The sequence below is a fragment of the Oncorhynchus mykiss genome, chromosome 14 (assembly GCF_013265735.2).
Source record: "Oncorhynchus mykiss isolate Arlee chromosome 14, USDA_OmykA_1.1, whole genome shotgun sequence".
NCBI classification, from domain to species: domain Eukaryota; kingdom Metazoa; phylum Chordata; class Actinopteri; order Salmoniformes; family Salmonidae; genus Oncorhynchus; species Oncorhynchus mykiss.
The window spans coordinates 19,473,351-19,479,067 of record NC_048578.1 but is presented as its reverse complement, the minus strand read 5'-3'; positions in this window follow the sequence as shown (position 1 = coordinate 19,479,067).

The window sequence follows — 5,717 nt, the reverse complement described above, 5'->3', positions numbered from 1 at the left end:
AACAACACAGAGTTACACAATAGAGTTACACAGAGTTACACAATATACCAATTAAACACTGGAGTGATATATGTGCAGAAGATGAATGTGCAAGTAGAGATACTGGGGTGTAAAGGAGCAAGATACATAAATAAATAAATAAATACAGTATGGGGGTGGGGTAGTTGGATGGGCTATTTACAGATGGGCTATGTACAGGTGCAGTGATCTGTGAGCTGCTCTGACAGAGCAGAGTGTTGTAGCCAAATGTTACATGTCTCGATCAATATCTACAAATCAAACTTAATCCAAAGAATTTCTGTCTTCCAAGAGGCTGTATAGACATGAAGGTAGTTTAGATATGAAGGTAGTTTAGACATACTGGAGGGAAAGCGCTTCATCACTTTGTCTTCTACTGTGCTTTTCTGACCCTTTCTGAGTCCCTGATGAACCATTCAATGCACAACAGAAAATATTTCTGAACAATGTTTTGCTGTGGAAATGGACCAATTGAAACGGCCACACTAAAGTTCCATTGTCACTCCATTGTCACTCCATTGTCATTCCATTGTCACTCAAAATTCCTTTTCCTTTTGACATATGAGCATACTAAAGAAGACCCAGAGACTGCTTTGTTCGCCACCGAAATGTCAAAGCATTTTAGAGAGATGGAAAGGAAACTCACAGAAGCTTGTATGGACATCTGCCTACCAGTGAGGCATATCTCAACACATCCCAACTGAGAGAACCCACTGCCTGATGGTTGCTGCTCTTACATAATCAACTCCAAGCTTTCCTCCTCTACCATAACAATCCCATATGGCAGCGGTACGCAACTGAGTTCTGCAGAACTGCTGATTGCATTTCTCCCCTGCATGGCACTTCATAGACGTATTCCTGCTTAGTACTTAAATGGCATTTCATTGAAGTGCTTGGCACTTAATTGATCAATTGACATGACTAATTGGCTGGATAGTACACACACACCTTGGCCTTGTTCAGTAGGGCAGGGGTTTCAAACCGATTTTTTAAAAATTTTCTGAATATCGCTTGCTGCAACAGAATACCTTCGTGGATCAGATTTTTATGTCTCTGCGTCCAGTATGAAGGAAGTTAGAGGAAGTTTCACGAGCCAACGTAAATTAGCGTTAGCGCAATGACTGGAAGTCTGCAGAAATAGTTAGCTTGCTAGCTGTTTCTGTTCATCCAACTTTGGGGAAGAAGATACATGGCTTCATTGCCAACATCTCAAACTAGATAGAAAGCATGCCGAAAATATATTGAACTATATATATTTTTAAATAATACCATTAGCTAAAAGCAAGAGAGTCAAAATTCCCAAACTGGGCATTCAGGGCACATACCAGTTTGATTTTATCACAATGTTTGAGCAGAGGAACACAGCATTAGCCATGGCATAATGCATAGATTTGCAGGAAATTAGCATTAAACGCCTGCGGGCGTGACGTAGTTTTTGGCTGGAGATAAAGAGTCTGGGTAGCCAGGCAAAAGGACTGGAGCTGTACAGCCATGAATGCTAATGTGAATGGCATGACACTAATGAGATTGACAGACCTTTATAAAGCCTAAAGCTCTCAAATAACCTTACCCATATCATCTCCACAAAGCTACTGTACATACCTTTTTTCATTCAAAATCTGTTCATGCTGAGCTGTCAACGAACATAACACACTATTAAGGAATGTATCAGTAAAAGTGAAAACACTTTTAGAGATAATGGTAAACAGGTATTTGGAGAGAGGATGCATGTGAAATGTCATTTACTCCAGAGCCCAGATGGATTGTGACTAGAACAGCAAGGACACATCAGCTGTGTGGAACGGTGAAGCACATTAAAACACTGACTTCATTACAGATTGGCCAGGGAGAGGAGGTATGCATATACAGGGCATGTGCATTAGCGTAGCACCATAGAACGAAGGCTGGGATGCGGGGATGTGCCTAGGTGCACAACGACTTACTCTATTGGAATAAACATTAGAAAACTCACATGGAGCTCAGTCAATGGAAACACTAAAGGAAGAACCACACTGAGAAATAAGGGATACGTAGCGTCTGAGGCTTTTTCGCTCAGTTTGTTATCATCTAGTGCAATCTGGAGGGCTTCTCTAAATATACCAAAACCCATTTCAAAGGGAAGTGAAAACAACCCCTAGAAGGGACGTCTTGAGGCGAACCAAATCATCGCTATCAGACAGTTGGTTAAAACTGAGTGATTGGTAGCATGTGTTTCTCGCCCCGTGTCTAGATAGTAGTGAGTCAAGCATGAAGCAAGGACAGCTCTATTACACTGGCCTCCTCTCTACTGCTGTGATAGTCAGGTAGAGAGTGTGCCTGGCTGCATGGCACTCATTTAGGCCCAGTGGCGCGCACAAGGGCAAGGTGCTGTGGCTACTCTAATGGTTACACCTCCTGCGGTGGTGGTTTCAGGGCATAGGCCGCATATTTTATACCCACGCCAAGCCCCAAGGCTCCAACTGGGTCTCATATCACGTTGCCACCACATAAAAGCAGTGCAATGCTAAACGGGCAGGTTTCCGGTTACTATTGTTATTTTGTGGAAACTGACTGTCCAGACTTTGTATGAGCCCTTATAAAACAGCGGCAAAACTGATCTGGAACAAGAGCTCAAGATAGATTAGTATTTCAAAATATATTTTTTTAACCTTTTGTCATGCAAAGCCCCTGTCATGTCAAGCCAATCTCAACAAAATGGCAGATTATAGGTCAATCTAAAATAAATCCACTCAGACATGCAAGAATCAACTAATACCTTTATTAACATTTGTTTTAGGGCTACTCACTTTATTCATTTTGGTTTGACTTGACTTGGACAACAGATCTCACATTGTAAACACATATGCCAACTATTTTCTCCATTGGTTTGCTGTCATATCATAGATTACGCTGCAAAAACAACTCAACGCAGAGAAGTACTGTTCACAATCTTGAATAATGATGTGCAGCCCATAAGAATAGGATGCGGTGCCACGTTTTGTCATGAGGGAACAGCATTTCAAGAAACTGCACTTTTGCTTTGCTTTATTGCTGACTATTTAGACAATTGTAAAGTGCTGAGAAAGATCAGGCTTTCATCATTATATTTAGAAAGATTTATGACACCACATAAATGAGTTATGTTGTCACAATGTTTAATACAGGGTTATTTGTCATCCTACCATTGTAGGTCAAACATATAAACTTCAACCTGATTTGAACCATCTCACTGCCATTAACATAGAAATGCCATCACAAACCAACCTCTGATGAGTATGTACATCTAGGCTTTCAATAGAAAGTATTTGCTTGGTTTTCAGAAGAGCTGAAAAGCACAGGAGTGCAGGATGTCACCAGCAAATGAGTAGTAATTCTTATATGTCAGATGCAACATCTGACACATTAATCAAGAATTTACAGCAAACTTGCAAGCGTCAATTCAACTCAACTCAACTCAACTCAGGTGATGCAATGCTGATAATCAATAGTCCAATGTACCTTACCTGGCTAAATCTTAAGGTTGATCCTATGTTAAAGTATCCTCAAAGGATTTATTTTCCCTGCTGCATTTTCCCCTTTGATCTCTCAATAAATGGAATGGCAAAAATGTTGATTTCTGCCTAAATAGACATACCCAAAAGGAACTGCGTTTAATTGCATCGTTGTATCATTATAGCACTGCAGTAGTAGTATGCATGCTTTCAGGATAGGATAAGGCCAGGTCTACCTTGGTTGATGAAGTCATGTATTTCAAGGGACGACTGAGGTTAAACCTTCTGGTCTCTGAAGATCAGCTAATTTTCCTGTGCTTTTTTAAATATGCAGATATATAATATCAAAATCCATCAACCATAATGTACTGCAGTCTCATTTGGCAGGTGCACGTACCCTCTTTGATGTCCACACTCAAGATGTGAAAATGTCCATTTCCTTGTAGTTCCAATTCTGCTTCCAATCTGTTACATGTTTTTTTCAGTAGAGTGGTTGGCTGAGCTATTGGTACAAAAGAACCACTCCAAACTAATTGAGAAAAGATCTATCGGTTTGTGTTATGGTTTAACATTATGGGTTGTTGTCACCATCATGTCCATACAGTTTTGGATGACATTTTGCCCCAAGGCAGCTTGTGATGGCGTTTCGTTAGAGTCATGACCATGTTATCTGTAGAACACCCGATGTGGCATGTCTTCTTGAAGATGAACAATTCCATCATCAAAATATGGGAAGAATGTTTACATTTCCAGGACTATTTTGTTGTTGTGTGTTTGCTGCCCTCAGGATAAGATTTACTAAGGAAAACTGTGTTTACAATAAGCTGTGTATTCAATAAAACAGTGTTAACACAATTTAGAATGACGAGAAACTCAATTGCATCTTAATTGAAAGATTTACTCTCATTAAGTGGAAAAACACATTATTGTTCAGTAGACATTTATAACAAAGACATTTGTCATGTTTATTGCCATCTGATTGAAGTAAGATGGTGCATTGTCATACAGGCACATGGGACATAGACATTAGGTCAACGTCCCAACAGGTCAAATAGTTTAGACCAGGGTTTCCCAAACTCCGTCCTGAGGCCCCCCCCCCCCGTCCCCCCGTCCCCTGGGTGCACTTCTTTTTTTCTCCTAGCACTACACAGCTGATTCAAATAATATACTCATCATCAAGCTTTGATTATTTGAATCAGCTGTGTAGAGCTAGGAGAAAAAAACTCAAAGTACACCCAGGGAGGCCCCAGGACTGAGTTTGGGAAACCTTGGTTTAGAGGGCCTCTCAGTCTCGTCTAATAGCCAATCCTCCATTGACAGATTCCTAAAGTATATGCCCTGTGACCACTAGATTTGCAAAAAGCAGATAATGGTTCTTATCACAGGCGCTGTGATGAATAATACATTTCACTAGGACTTGCTCATGCTTTGTCAGTCACAATGATAGATGGATTCAAGAGAGACTCATAATTACTGCTGTGGTTCAATAATGTCTTCCTGTGGTTCAATAATAACTATTGTGTCAGTTGACATGGACTTCTGAATGTAAGATAACTTACTTGCCTATGCATGCATCACACGCCTCTATCTACCCGAGTGGCTGTCATTGTGTTTGGAGGACCCATCCACATTCAGCATTACCATGGCAACAATATTAACACTGGCAACAGATTTTTTTTTTTATCCCAAGGGATGGACCATGGCTGTTTTGGAGGAAGTCCTCCAACATTGCCCATATTGGTTTCTGATAAATACAGCACATCCGACCGTTTCAGATTCAGTTTCTCTTCAACCATCAGTGAAATAATGAATTGTTTAAAAACGTTGTGCACATTTCCATTTTCAAACGTTTGGTCCCTGGCAGAAGACGGGAAAACATCACTTCTTCAATCCTGTTGTGATACACCTGCAATCTCATTTGAGACTAAGAGATGATCATTTCAGCACCTTGGATAGGGACAACTCAGACTAGTCGGTTAAACTCAGTGGAGCATGTTCAGTCTCTGAAGCTCATTATCTTCTCATTCAAATAGCAAACTTAAAACAGTCAAAGTGTTTATGTAATCGCCACCATATTTCCATCTGTCAAAGCAATTTGTTGAGTAAAGTGTTTTCTTAAATTCACTAAGAATGGATTTGTTTTAGATTTTTGCCTTGTGGTGTAATTCGTTGAGTTCATAACATGTCATTTTATTGAATGTCTTTAAAACAAAACCTCTCACCAGCGGC